Below are 14,875 nucleotides of genomic sequence, written 5' to 3' on the forward strand. Positions count from 1 at the left end.
CTTTTCAATGACATATTGATTAGTGGGAAGACACCACCAAGCTCCTGGGGGGAAGCGAATATAGCCTTAATACTAAAAACAGGCAAGGACCCAGCCGAGTGTGGATCATATCGCCCAATCTCGCTTCTCAATAATGATTACAAAATGTTCACGTCAATTTTGGCAGCGAGATTGGGAAGCGAGATTGGATCGATCATCCATCCTGACCAAAAGGGATTTATTAGAGGCCGACAATTGGCCGACTTAACCTATGATTTGGTGGGAGCAGTAGACATCGCCTCAACTTTCGGCCTACCCCTGGCTATTATGACCCTTGACGCTACAAAAGCGTTTGATAGGGTAAACTGGACATATTTGAATCTAATAATGGAAAAATTCCATCTGGGTCCCAAATTTTGTAGGGCCATAGGCTTATCATATAATAATCCCAGAGCATCCTTACTAATAAATGGTACGCGAACAACTCCTTTCATAATTAGCCGAGGAACAAGGCAGGGCTGTCCCCTATCCCCCCTTCTTTTTAATTTATATGTAGAACCGTTTGCCCAGTCACTTAGGGAGGATGCTAACATTCCACACTTTACTTTTTCGGGCTGGGAAAAGAAGATTGGCCTCTATGCCGATGATATACTTATCTATACAACTGATCCCGCGTTGGCATTCCCTATAATTATAAAGAAAGCAGAGGATTTTGGGAAATTCTCAGGATATGAAATAAATGCAGGGAAAACAGAAATTATGGTCTGGAATATCCACAATCTTCAACTCCCGGTAAAATCCTCAATGAGGTATTTGGGAATCACAATAACCAAAGATTTAGATCATCTGGCTCAAAACAACTTAGCCCGGATCTCCCGAGAATCCCAAACCTTGATGAAAGCTTGGTCTTTTCTTCCGCTTACCATCTATGGGAGAACCAGTCTGATAAAAATGAGTATTCTCCCGAAATTCACCTTCATTTTTAACTCCATCCCGTTATCCTTCGATAATAAACAGCTTACAAAATGCCAGCAAAACATTAATTCATTTGTTTGGGGATATAAATCGAGCAGACTGGCCTGGAAAAAACTAAGAAGGAGGAGAGAAAAAGGGGGGCTTGCGTTGCCAGACCTGGAATATTACGCCTGGGCATTTCATCTGTCCCATTCCAGGATGCTACTTAAGACCCCCTGGCAGAATGCAAATGGGTTTATGTACAAGGCAATGTTATTGGGTTCGGACCTTCCAGTGAATGGTTTTCTCTTCAAGTTCGGCCACCAGAAGTTCTTTAAAAAAATTATACTAAAGTCACTGTCGGGCATTTCAAAAGAATGGTCCCGAATAAAATCTAAGGCAGGGATAGGATACCTATCCAAATATGCTCCGATCTGGGACTTACCTGGGCTATCATCACAAGAAGCCAACATAGTTAAAAGAGTCCTATTAGACGCAGGTATAACACAGTGGGGGGAACTACTGGTGGAAGAATCAATTATGGATTGGGATATTTTTAAGCGTAGGGTAACATCACCACTCTCTTGGATCGTATACTTACAACTAGGTAGCTGGCTTCGGTCTCAAACTAAGAAGAAAGCAATGATCGGAGATTATAGTCCTCTAGAAAATAGCCTAGTTGAGAGACCTGCGGGAAGAAAGGAAGTCGCACTTTTCTACTGGCACATCATAGAGGATGGAGAGCGCGACCTCGACCTCCCGGAAAAACTCTGGGGTGCAGAGGGAGAACTACATATGGAGGACATATGGGAAGAATCTTTCATCCTCCTCTATAAAATCATCAATCCAGCATGGCTGAGGCGTAATCACTTCTTCACACTTCACAGAGCATATTACTCTCCTAAACGGCTTTCGAAATTTCAACCCGGGAAGTGTTGCTGTAAATGTTCTTTTCCAGCCGCCTCAGACCTCCATATGTTCTGTGACTGTCCGAGTATTGCCACCTTTTGGCAAGAAGTCAGGACAACACTCTAATCTATTCTCAGATTATCTATCCCGAACTCATGGTCTTTAATTATCTTTGGACTAAACAACAACATCAAGGGTTTGGAGAGAGAGTTTTTATTTTATGCCATCTTACTAGCAAGAAGAGAAATCTGCAAAAACTGGGTCAATACAAATCCTCCAACACATGCAGAGTGGCTGTCTTCACTATATGCAGCATCGAAGGTCGACTTATCTAGAACATGTAGCCCTCGATCTTTGAGATTCTGGGATATTTTGATCAATTGGAGAAGGGATAGTTAGCCAACCCGGGTTTTTTTGTTTTTTTCCCCCGTGTCCGATGATTAGGCCTAAAATCTCCTGTCCAAAGGGAGGTACCGAACAGTCATTGGACAACTGGCCGAACGGGTCCGAAGGGAGAATGTCCATCCATGCTCTGCTGGTAACATCGGGACTGACTCTCTGGGTACCGGGAGCTTAGTACTAGGCTTCTCAGCGCTTCAGGGCTCGGGCCTCGTGTTTTCTTTGCGGCTAGGAGCACAGTTGGATCGGCTATATGGCTAATGAGGACAAAAAAAAACCAATCACCAGTTATCTTTTTGTAATGTGTATGGCCCAAACGGCATGGATGTATCTTTTTGGAGTGACCTTTCCACCTTTCTTTCTTCACATGCAGCCGAGCACTTAATATTGGGTGGGGATTGTAACCAACTCATGGACCCTTTCCTTGACAGGAAATCCCTGACCAGATATATCCCGAATAGGATGCAGAAAGGCTTTTTCAAAACCATTGCCAATAGGGGTTTAATAGATACATGGCGTACTTATCACCCTGATACCCTAGAATTTTCCTTCTTTTCCCCGTTCACAAATCACATTCACGGATTGACTATATCTTTCTTACACAATCTGCATTCCAGTTTATGAATAAAGTTGAGATTGGTTTTATCCTTATATCTGATCATTCCCCTGTATTGTAATTGTATTGTAATTGCATTTATATAGAGCTTACTACCCCTGACGAGGCATCAAAGCGCTTTCTCAGCGGGTAGCACGCTACTCTGGGACCCATAAAGGAATAGTGTTGAATTAGTATAGTGAAACATGCAAGTACATTTTAAGTTGTAAATAGGTTAGTCAGTTATTTGGATTTGGAATGATAACAGAAGGATAGAGGAGGACAAAGGTTTGTATTTATTTATCACTTGTTGAAGCACGCTATTCAGGAAGCCTATAAAGGATTAGTGGTGAATTAATATGGTGAAATATGAGGTAATTTCAGTGGTGGATATTAGTCTGTTGCTTGGAGTGAGAAGGATAGCGGAGGGATAAAAGGGAAAGAAAGATTTGCATTCCTATAGCACTTGTTACCCCTGATGGGTGTTGAAGCGCTTTTCTGGCCAGTAGCACGCCACTCCGGAACCCATAAAGGATTAGTGTTGAAAATTAGTATAGTTTAAATATTAAGTAATTTGAGTAGTAGATATGTTATTCAGTTATTTGGGCAGTATATTAGTATAGTTGAATATGGAATTTGAGAAGTGAACATGTTAGTCTGTTAATTTTGATTGAAAAGGATAGTGCAGGGATAAAAGAGTGAAGGATTTTTTTTCTTAGCAGTAGAAAGAGGCTTTTGGATAAGTAAAAAGGAGTTTTGGAGGGGAGGAGTCAGAGAGGAGAGTTAAGAAAGGTTTGTTTTAGGGGATAGGTGTAGTAAAAAGAGGTGTCTGATGATGCAAGGAGGGGTAGAGCAGGAGAGAGTCTAGAAAGGGTTATTTTGGCGATCATAGTAGTGGTATGGGGTTTGGGATAAATGAGAGAATGGACGTAGAGGATATATTGATAAATGTATAGGATGAGAGATAGGGTAATTCATTGGAAGGAGTAGTGGAAAGTAGTTTGAGATGAGTCAGAAGGTTGGGCTAGAAGATATATTGAGCGAAGTATAGGCTGAGAAATAGGCTGGTGCATTGGAAATGCTAAATTAGAAGAAAGTGATAAATATATAGATCCATAAATACATTGAAAGTATATAGATCGCAGTTCTTCAAACTGTGTGGCGCGCCCCCCTGGGGGGCGTGGATGGGTTCCCAGGGGGGCGCAAAGGCCTCTGCAAGCACATGTAAATGAAGACGCCTGGAAGTGCAGCGATGTTTATTTGCTGTATTTCCAGGCTATCTTCATTAACTCCAAAGCCCTCAGAGTTGCCATGGGGCCAGAGGTCAGTGGGGGCTCGGCGGGCAGTGTCTGGAGTCTTATTAAGACTCCAGCACAAAGTATTTCACAGGTCTTTAAAGACCATTTAAATACCTTTAGGAACTGGTTACCGAAGCTTAGTTTTTTTTTCTTTTTCCTGGGCCCCGACTCTGCCTATTCCTTACAATTGCATTATAATTTTACTGCTGCAGTGAGAAAATGCATTTCATGAAAAGGAGTACAAAAAAGGGTTGCCAATAGAAAAAATGCCTGCCTTGTATGTTTAAAGAGCATGCAAAGACCCTGCATTGACACTAAATATGGTCTTAAATAGAAAAGTATGTATTCATTTGTAAAGTGACTTTCTGTATGTTCCTTTTATTTTCAGTTATGAATCATTCAGGCAGCCCTAGAGCACATTTAAAAGTGCTTTATATTTGCTTTTAAAAGTACGCATAGATAAGTGCTGAAAATAGGGCTTTAGGTTTCAGGCAGCCCTAGAACACATTTAAAAGTGCTTTATATTTGCTTTTAAAAGTACGCACAGATAAGTGCTGAAAATGGGGCTTTAGGTGAATGTTTATTTTTGTAATGTCTGCAACATCAAAATAATGAGCTGGCAACCCTAATCAGAAGACTGGAAGTTTGTTGCGGGATCAGCACATTATTTATTTCACCCTCGATTCCATGATTAATTCCATAATAGCAATAGATTAACTTATATCTGAAACCCTACCCCACATCAATAACATGCTGATTAACTTCAAGTGTATGGGAATTCACCCTGCATTCAAACAACTCACTGCTCATTCTCACCCTTCACTATCACACTCACCCTGCACTCTCAGCACATAGTTAGGGTTTTCCCTTATTTGCCACATAATCCATCATCTGCAGCATAATTTGCAGATTTAAAAATGTAGCAACACACGTTACCTCGCAGTGGAAGGCCCTTTCTAAAGGTGGACTGGTCATCTTTCTGTTGCTTACTGCTATATGTGGTACTTATGAGGGGCAATACAGGCCAGGACAATGTTAACAAGTGTAAAAATAGCAAAATAGTGCAGTAATGCTATCACAAAATATGCTTATGAACAGGAGGGGTTTGGCCCTAAGGGTTAGAGGATAGGTAGGGCCTTTATATCAAAAAATAGAAATGTACCTAAACCTCAAATTATTTCAATCACATTACTAATATGAAGTAAGATAAACAAAAATTAATACGTTTATCTTGGCAATGAATTTTGCCTTTTTATTTCATGTCTTTTTTTTAGGATTATGCTTTTAATCACAAAAAGAACGCCTCATCTACTAAACAGAATGTCACAATAATACAAAAACAGTGCAGAAACAAATAAATTGTGTCTTATCGTGCATATAAATACAAATACATGTTCAATATATTTAAACACAACCAATGATATGTCACAAAACAGTTATATTCAATACATTTACACACAACAAATGGTACGTCACAAAACACTTAATATATACATGATTAATCTCATATAGTTGTCAAAAATTGAGAAACTTTGAACAACTAAAACACCCCTGTACCTAGAGAATAAATGGTTCTAATACTCTAAGCATTTGTGGACTTAAATCAGTTTACTCGTTATTCAAGGACTTAAATTCCATAGCCACCTAATTTCATAGCCACGACATTCAGCAGAATAGAACAATATTATGTGTCAGGTTTGACTAAATTATGCAGCAAGAAAAGGTAAATTATGTGGCACAATGCACCACATTGTGTGATTAGCATTACTTCATTATTTTGTCATTTTAAATCACGGTAACGCTGTCGGGGGAAATATTTCACCTCATTAGTACCAGTTTAACACCCAAATACAGCAGAAAGCAACTACAAGATTACCAGTCAATCTTTGCAATCGGCCTTCCACTGCTCCGGAACATGTAGCAAATGCACTAAACTGATAATAATGTGGAAAAAGCTGCTGCTGCAGAAACTCCAAATTCCAGTGGCCCTGGCTTTAAGTGACTCAGTCAATTAATGGCTGGTAAGAAGGCCGGTTTCTTTTTTAACTTTCTGCACTACTGCCACACCCTTTGTTTCAGGCACCTGCATATCAAAGTCAGTATTAACCATTCAGGGGAAGTTTTTTGTGAAAGCCGAGTCCATGGGGTGGCAGGTAGAAGGCCAGCAGGGTTGCATTCAGATGCAGAGCCCTAATCCTCTCGATCCTTGGGGCCTCACAGAAATGGTCTAGGAAAGGAGCAAGGTTCAAAGATATTGTCAAAGAGAAAGCCCAGAATAAGAAGCACTGTATGCAGACTCATTTTTATGTTTACAAATGGCCAGAAACCGCTTCTTCAGAGAGATACCCCAAAGAAGGTGACAATATAAGTGTTTATTTTTTTTTATAGGGTCATTCATTAGTGAAGCTGGTACTGCTGCCAAGTGTGTAAGTGGCCGCTGCTGGTTATCATAAAGGAGCAGATACAACTGGACTGTGGGCCAGGAATTTGGGGGGCCCACTGCATCACAAGTATGACTGTCTACCTTTATCAAAAGGGGCATCAGAGCCTATTGTTCTTTCAAGCATTAGGACAGAGGTGATGATCCATCATGGAGGGGACAAGGTAAAAGAGGCAGAGGAGATAGCCTGCTACTCAGGACTGCAGTTATCATTAGTGCAGCAGGTATTGTTGCATTGGGGTCAAAGAGTATGAAGGGCTCACAACACCCCAATTATGGGGAGTAGTTTTTTTGGGATATCTGTTTTTGTTTGATGCATTTGCTGTTTTATAAATCTCATATTTGGTGCGGTTCATAAGCTATAGAAAAAGAATTCCTGAAATCATCTCATAAGCCCCGCTCCCTGCATGCAGCCGTGTCCCTCCCGCTCCCCAATCCTTCCCATAAAGTTTTGGAGGGGGGCCTGACCTCAAAACATTTTGCTTAGGGGGGCTCAGAGTAAAAAAGTTTGAAGACCTCTGCTATAGATACATAAAGGAAGTAAGTATGTTTAGATTAAATATATTGATAGAGGCACAGGATGAGAAATAGGGTAGTGCATTGGATATGCTTTTTCAGGAGAAAAGTAATAGACACACAGATCCAAGTACATGGAAGGTACATAGATGCACAATGCAAGTACATGTAGACCAAAGATGATTTTTATTTATTGATTAACATTATTATTATTAATATTTTTTTTTCATTTTTCTTAACAACATAATTATTTTACATGTTTTATAAAGTAATACACAAAGATAGGTACATATCCATAGTGAAAACAAATGCTTATATACAGAGGGATATGCTGTAAATTTCTGTTTCTGTATGGTGCTTATGTGGGGAAGAACCAAATCTTGAGTAGTTTTCTGAAGATAAGGTGATTGTCGGTGGATCTTATGTTTTGGGGTAAAGAGTTCCATAGTTCGGCTGCTTGAACAGAGAAGGATGTACCACCCATGTTTTTTTTCTTGTATGGTGGGATTTTGAGGCGAGATGCACCTTTAGAGCGGAGGTTCCTTTGTTGAATGTGTTTGGTGATTTTATTCCTGATGAAGAGTGGTCCTATTCCATGTATTGCTTTGTGGGTAATACAAAGCAGCTTGAACGTTGATCTTCTAGCAAACGGTAACCATTGCAGGGCTTTCAAGGCAGGGGAGATGTGGTCTCGTGGTTCGATATGCAAGAGTAGTCTGGCAGCCGAGTTCTGAATCAGTTGTAGTCTTTTCATGGTCATTAAAGGTGATCTGTGGTAGAGGCTGTTGGCATAATCGAGTTTAGATAGAACAAGGGAGATGGTAGCTTGGACCTTGTGTGGAAATCCCAAATGAGGGAAAATTTGTTGCAGCATTTTTATAGTAGCGAAGCTTGATCTTTCTAGTTTATCCACTTGGGCATTCATCGACAGCTGGGAGTCCATGGTCATTCCGAGGTTTCTTACTTCCTTTGATACTTTAGGCAGTGATCCCAGTCATCAGGCCATGCGGCAAGCGGGTTGTAATTTGTCCAATTGCCACACGTGAGTATTTCAGTTTTTGAAGCATTCAATTTGAGATGGCTCCAAGTCATCCATGGATCCACGGCTCTGAGACAGCTGAAAATTGGTGATTTTCCAATGTCTTTGGGGCATTCCAGTTGAAGGAGTATTTGCGTGTCATCCGCATAGTTGTAGCACGTGAGGTGAAGTGTATTGATCAGTACTGGTAAAGACTTCATGTAGATGTTGAAAAGCATGGGCGAGATGATAGAACCTTGAGGGACCCCTGCTTTTGTGGAGTACGGTTTGGACGAGAAAGGTGGGGTATGGATGACATTAGTTCTGTTTCAAAGGTAGGACGCGATCCAGTCTAGAGCAGTTCCCTCTATGCCGGCTTCATAAAGTCTTTGTTTCAGAGTGTCATGGTTAACCCTGTCAAAGGCAGCTGAGAGGTCCAAGAGGAGTAGCGCAGCAACCCCGTTGCGGTCAACTGTATTCTAGATACACAATTTTCTACCCAATTTCTTTCTTTAGCACAGGAGTTCTTTCAACAGAACCTTTCCTCTGTCTCTCAATTTCACGTTACTTGGGATGCGTTTAAAGCCTATGCTAGGGGTTTCATCATTGATTTTGTGACCCGAAAAAAACTATCACTCCTCAAACAAATTAAAGCCCTGGAACACAAATACTTTACTTCTAATTGTCAGGATACTTTACCTCTCCTTATTCATGCCAAAATGCAATATAACAAACTCTCTTGTGGCGAACCGGGCCTTATGGGCCGGGCGGTGCAGGGCACGCCTTAATCCCCAAGTTCACCTGCCTTGTGGAAAACAGAGACACAAGACACTCCGTTGAGCGTGGAAGCCAGGTTTATTAGCTGCAGCTAAGCACAGTTGTCCCAGAAGTTACTCTCGAGGTGTATTCTAATGAGACTGCCACTTCAATCCGTGGCGCACAGTCTTTTATAGGAAACAAATTCGCAGAGTTTAGTCTTTACACATACAAAACGGACCAATAAGAAAAGTTTCTCACCCAAAGTAAGACGCACACCAGAGGGGGAACAATACAACGTTGCATAGAAACGTTTCAACAGATCCAAACCCAACAAGTTTTCTCCGCAACCAGTCATTAAAATAAGTGGAGCTACCAGATCGTAAGGACCAATCGAAAGAGGCAAAGGACAAGAAACTGGGTTAGCAACTGGGGCGCCAGTAAATCCTACAGAAACGTTTGTTAAGCCAGACAAAGGTGCCCCAGGGAGTTTTGAATGGATCATAGAACTTCTCATTGCACCAGTATCCAAAGGAAATGGCTCTGCAACACCCAAAGCAACTACCTCAACATAAGGCCCATTCTGATCCACTGGAACTGATACGACACCCTTACTTTGTCCATGGCTGTCCTAACTAGAAGGAAAATCCTGAACCTCACCTTCAACACAATAATCGTCATTGTAATATTGCGCAGACTGAGTATTCTGCTGATCAAAATAATTCAAAGAAGTCTGAGGGGGAAAGGGACGCTACCCTTGAGGCAACGCACCTCGCCCTCTACCCCTAAGTGTTGATTGAAAACCACCACGGCCTCATGGCCCTTTAAATCCACCATTACGCTGCAATAAAACCGGACAGCTATTCTTAAAATGGCCTTCCTCTTTACAATAGGCACACTGATTAGGACCAAGCAAAGCTCGCGGAACAAAAGGCTCAGGTTTCTGTAGCAACCTCTGAGGCTGAATAGGTTGCTGAAACTGACGCTGGCCAGAACGAGGGGGATAAGCCTGCTGAAGAAGAACTTTTGTTTTTAATTCCTTAGTCTTCTTCTCAGCCTTATCTTTTTCTTCTTTGTCCCTATTCTCATAATACTGAGCAGTGGCTAAAATTTGGGCAGACGAAGAAACAGTCCAAGAGCTTTCCGAATCTTTCAACTTATGGGACAATTCAGGAAGCAGATTAAAGACAAATTCATCCACAAATAATCGCTGTCCACCTTCAGTAATTAAATCCTGACCACTATGATCAATAAATGTCTCCTCAAACCGAGTAAAGAAATCAGAGACCCTCTCATCTTTCTTCTGCTTACACGCAGCTAACTTATCCCAGTTAACGCGTATGGCAGGCATCATCATCTTCATTAAAGTGATGATCCTACCAGGCAACTGTGTAATCAAATCATCTGGCTTAGCACCACCCTCTTGTGCTGCATCTGCGGCAGATATACCAGCCCAAGTACCACCCAAATCTTGATCGTGATCCTCTTTACGAATCTGAGCGAACAATGCTTGTGGAACTACATTACCCATCAGCATATCAATATCAGCCAAATTCATAATACATGCATCAACAGTCTGGGACAGCTCTTTATAATATCCAGCATGATTTTTACGAGGGTCCGGCAAAGACTGCTTAAGTGCTAGAACTTCAGCTCGTTTCCAAGGGACATGTACCCATATACGCTGAAAATGAGCAGGGACACCTTGAACAGCGCCCGCTTGCGGAACCGCTTCCCTTCATACTGGAGGAACTTCTCTCATAGAATAATTCTTCATTTTCTGTCTAACTGCAGGATCAGGTTCAGGAATAGTCTGGGAAGAATATAAGGACCTAAAAGTAATAAGTGTTTTTATAGCAACCTCAACGTCAGGACCCACAATAAGTCCTTTATCAAACCTGTCCTGTATATCCAATAGACCCTGAGGAGTTACATCCAACTCCATTTCCTCCCATCCTTTAATAAGTGTGTCACACATGACATTAAAAATGTCTCTCAGCGTAGGCGCATTCCACTGGAGAAAGGTAAGCAATATATCGGGTACACTATACAGTGGACGATTCATCATCCAATTATGAGAGAGATAGTCAAATACAACTCGTTCCTCAGAATCTGGGATTTGGCTACGGGATTGCCTTCGAGAAAAAGCAGGAGTCCTATTAAACGGCCCAAAGAGGGGGGAGAAAAGACCAGAGACAGTATCGACTAATCGATTACGAATCGGAGAAGAAGTAGAGAGTAAAACTGGAGACGCAGTATTAAGCAAAGGAAGAGAAGGACTACCCGTTACAAGAGAAACAGAAGGCGAAGGGGACTGAGGTACAAAAGTTGGTGGCAAAGGAGGTGCAGGTGGTAATACGAGAAGAGGCAATTGCGTAGGAGCCGGAGCTCCTGGCTGAACAACAGGTTGCTGCACAGGTGGCAATAATACAGGTGCATTAGCACCTGGCGCATAGGGCGGGGGTAATTTCAACAAATGGGACATTAAGGGATCTTCATCAGATCTTTGCGCTGTGGAGGTAACACAGGATAGCACCTATCAATTGCCATCCGATGTTGTCTATCTGAGACCTCAATCGCACGATCAGTCTCATTGTCTTTAAATTGCTGGGCAGCCTGTATAACCGAACCCGGTAGTGAGGGGTAGGCGTGACTCACATGGACACAGGCAGCAGAAACCTCATTCACAATGGCTTCTCCCCTGATGTCTGACCTACCGGGTACTGTTGACACCTTGTTACTCTAACTATTAGGCAAGAGCAGGTGTTGAACAGGTAGTACAACTTGTGTACTTTATGTAAACTGATACTCTTGTAGATCATGTTTCTGTAGATAGTAGTTTTTGATATATTAGGTCCTGATGAATTGCAGTTAATGAACTTTGAGCGCGAAACATGTTGACCACACCCTTCACATCTTAGTACTGTATCGCTTCTGGAAACCTAAGTTTCAGCAAATATAGACTATCCTTGATTTTATTTGTGGCAGAGGACCACCAGAATACCTTGTGCCTCATTTTATCCTCACCCACACCATCTACTCTGTTCTGGCCCCTCACCCACACTTCACCCATAGGCAGTTGGATAAAAGATCTCCGATAAAGAGCCCCTCTTTGAGGTGTGCCCGTTGGGTATTGCACCGCCTACCCAACGAAGAGCATTGCCTATGATGAAGCATGACACTCTCAAGGGTGTGTGAGGCCATTATATCCAACACAATGGATACCCAGGGCTAGCTCTCCTTTGAGTATTATCCCATGCACCTTAGTGACCGTCCCTTTCTCCTTCTTTTAGGAACAGACCAGCCTCCTTTTTGTTGTCCACATTGTTCAGGGCTGCGACTGTGGCTGGACCTTCCACTCATTTTCCTTGAGTGGTAATTTCAGCCCTACTGGATCACAATAGATCCTCCTCTTCCCCTCCCCTTTGTTCTACAGCCTGTATAACCGTCATATCTTTCAATTTCCTATCTCTTTTTGCTTGTTTAATTTCTCTCTGTTTGGCTTCCTTACGCCAAAGACGGAAAGAGTCAAACATTGCCGGCCGGGCTTTTCTTTTGAACAGAATTGATTCCAAATTATATAATATGTCTGTGGCCACCGTAAAACACCATCTTTCTTCGTGTATCGGATCCATGCCTCATTAAAGGCAATGGGACCAACACCACGCTTGGAATAGAGCTCATAAGTGGGAGTTCCAACCAGAGGAATCGGATATGAATCCTCGAGCCGGGAATCCCTAGTACAGCAAAAACAACAAAATTTCCTAAATCCGCTCAGACCAGGCATTTTAAGTACACTGATCCGTTTACTAACTTCAAGGAGTGAAAGCAAAGAACACAGTACAAGAGTACTCACCCCTCGGCTTTGACTATTGCAACAGACGAATAACAAAAATCAAAAACAAAACAAAGAAGTGGGCGCTACCCATGAATATTTAACTAAATGGTCTTCTCACGCCAACGGAGGTCCGTCTAACGTCTCGCGATACCAGTTATCACCAGAGGGTCCAAGGCAGGGCGGTGGTCAGGGCAGCAGTCATCAGCAGCCGTCGGAAAGGAGTAGCCGCGCTGCAAAAGACCTTCGGTCCACTTCGACATACAGGAGTCGCTTAACGTGGCTCGTGAATCCTCCGGAATTTTCTTGCGGGGCTTCTCACGACCCTCGGGCTGAACCGCTACCACTGAAACCGCCCCACGTTGGCCGCCAGTTGGAGAACCGGGCCTTATGGGGCGGGCGGCGCAGGTCACGCCTTAATCCCCGAGTTCACCTGCCTTGTAAAAAACAGAGACACGAGACACTCCGTTGAGCGTGGAAGCCAGGTTTATTAGCTGCAGCTAAGCACAGTTGTCCCAGAAGTTACACTCGAGGTAGATTCTAAGGAGACTGCCACTTCAATCCGTGGCGCACAGTCTTTTATAGGAAACAAATTCACAGAGTTTAGTCTTTACACAAACAAAACGGACCAATAAGAAAAGTTGGAAAACAAGCTATCAGGTGTTTTAAAATACGCCCCTCTCTCAGATCCTGTGTGCTACCCCTCCTGACAAATTAATCAGTGATGGCGTCGACAATCCCCTCTTGCAGGTGGCAGGACGTATTTGTGTGCCTCAAAGGATGGTTGTGTAATAGGATCATACAAGGAGAAAATAGTGAAGGCCAGTCGGATAATATAGCATAAGGAAAGAATAGGGGAGGGCAAATAGTCGGCTGAGACAGGGATCAATCGAGCCAGACATGGATTAACGAACTCAGCCAGACCCTGACATCGGGTTTCGTGAACAAGGGCAATGGAGTTACTTTTTAACTGAAAGGACACGTAGCAGCTGGAAAAGCAAAAGCACATCGTTCGCCGTGCTCCTGAGTGAGGGCAACACAAAATAGCGACAAGACACAAAATGGCGGCTAGATACGGGACAAAATCCAAAATCGAAGAACCTCACTTGAGATTCGGCTAGCAATATCCTTCTCAAATTCAATGCTAAAATGTATGGCGGTCGTAATAAGGCAGGCAGATCTCTTGCCAATTATCTTAAGATTAAGAAAAAAAAATCTAAAATCACAGTTATTAAGGATGACTCAGGGACTCTACACTACTCTGATTCTAACATTCTTGGTTGCTTTTCAAAATTGTATTCCTCTCTTTATACACCCGAGACTTGCCCATCTTCTGGTCTTCTCGATTCTTTCTTTCAAAATATTCCTAAATCCCCTGACAATCTTCCTGATCTTACTTCCTTTGATGCTCCCATCTCTTCTTCCGAACTTCTTGAGGCTTTGGCTCTGCTACCTAAAGATAAAACTCCAGGGCCGGATGGCTTTTTGGTTCGTTTTTTTCTTCACTTTCAAGCATTCATGATCGCCCAACTCTTGTCATTGATAAATTCCTTTTTGCTTACTGGCGAAGCCCAAGGTACTTTTACGCAAACAATGTTGTGTCTAATACCCAAAAAGGATAAGGATCCTTCTTTGTGCAAGAACTATAGACCAATTTCTTTAATAAATACTGACTGCAAAATTTATGCTAAGCTTCTTGCCCTCCGCATTAATAAAGTTATTCCTAATTTAGTTAACATATATCAATCTGGTTTCGTGAAAGGACGTTCTATCACAGATAATTCACACACTCTTCTTAATATTATTCACTTAGCCTCGAAATCTGATTTCCCTATTGCAGCTTCACTTTAGATGCTGAAAAAGCATTTGATAGGGTGAGCTGGGATTTCATATTTGGGTCTCTGAAATGGCATGGATTTAGCCCCACTATCATTAATTTCATCAAACTTTTATACTCTGCACCCACTACATCTGTTTGGGTAAATGGTTGCCAATCTCGGTATTTCCCCCTTCTTAGAGGCACCAGACAGGGTTGTCCCCTTTCTCCCCTTCTTTTCATCCTAGCTCTTGAACCCTTCCTAGAGACTATTAAGCGTTCCAAAGATTATATGGGGTTTCACTTCCAAAATGTAGACATAAAATTCACTGCTTACGCTGATGATATCCTTCTTTTCAT

Source organism: Lissotriton vulgaris, chromosome 6 (assembly GCF_964263255.1).
Source record: "Lissotriton vulgaris chromosome 6, aLisVul1.2, whole genome shotgun sequence".
Taxonomy (NCBI): domain Eukaryota; kingdom Metazoa; phylum Chordata; class Amphibia; order Caudata; family Salamandridae; genus Lissotriton; species Lissotriton vulgaris.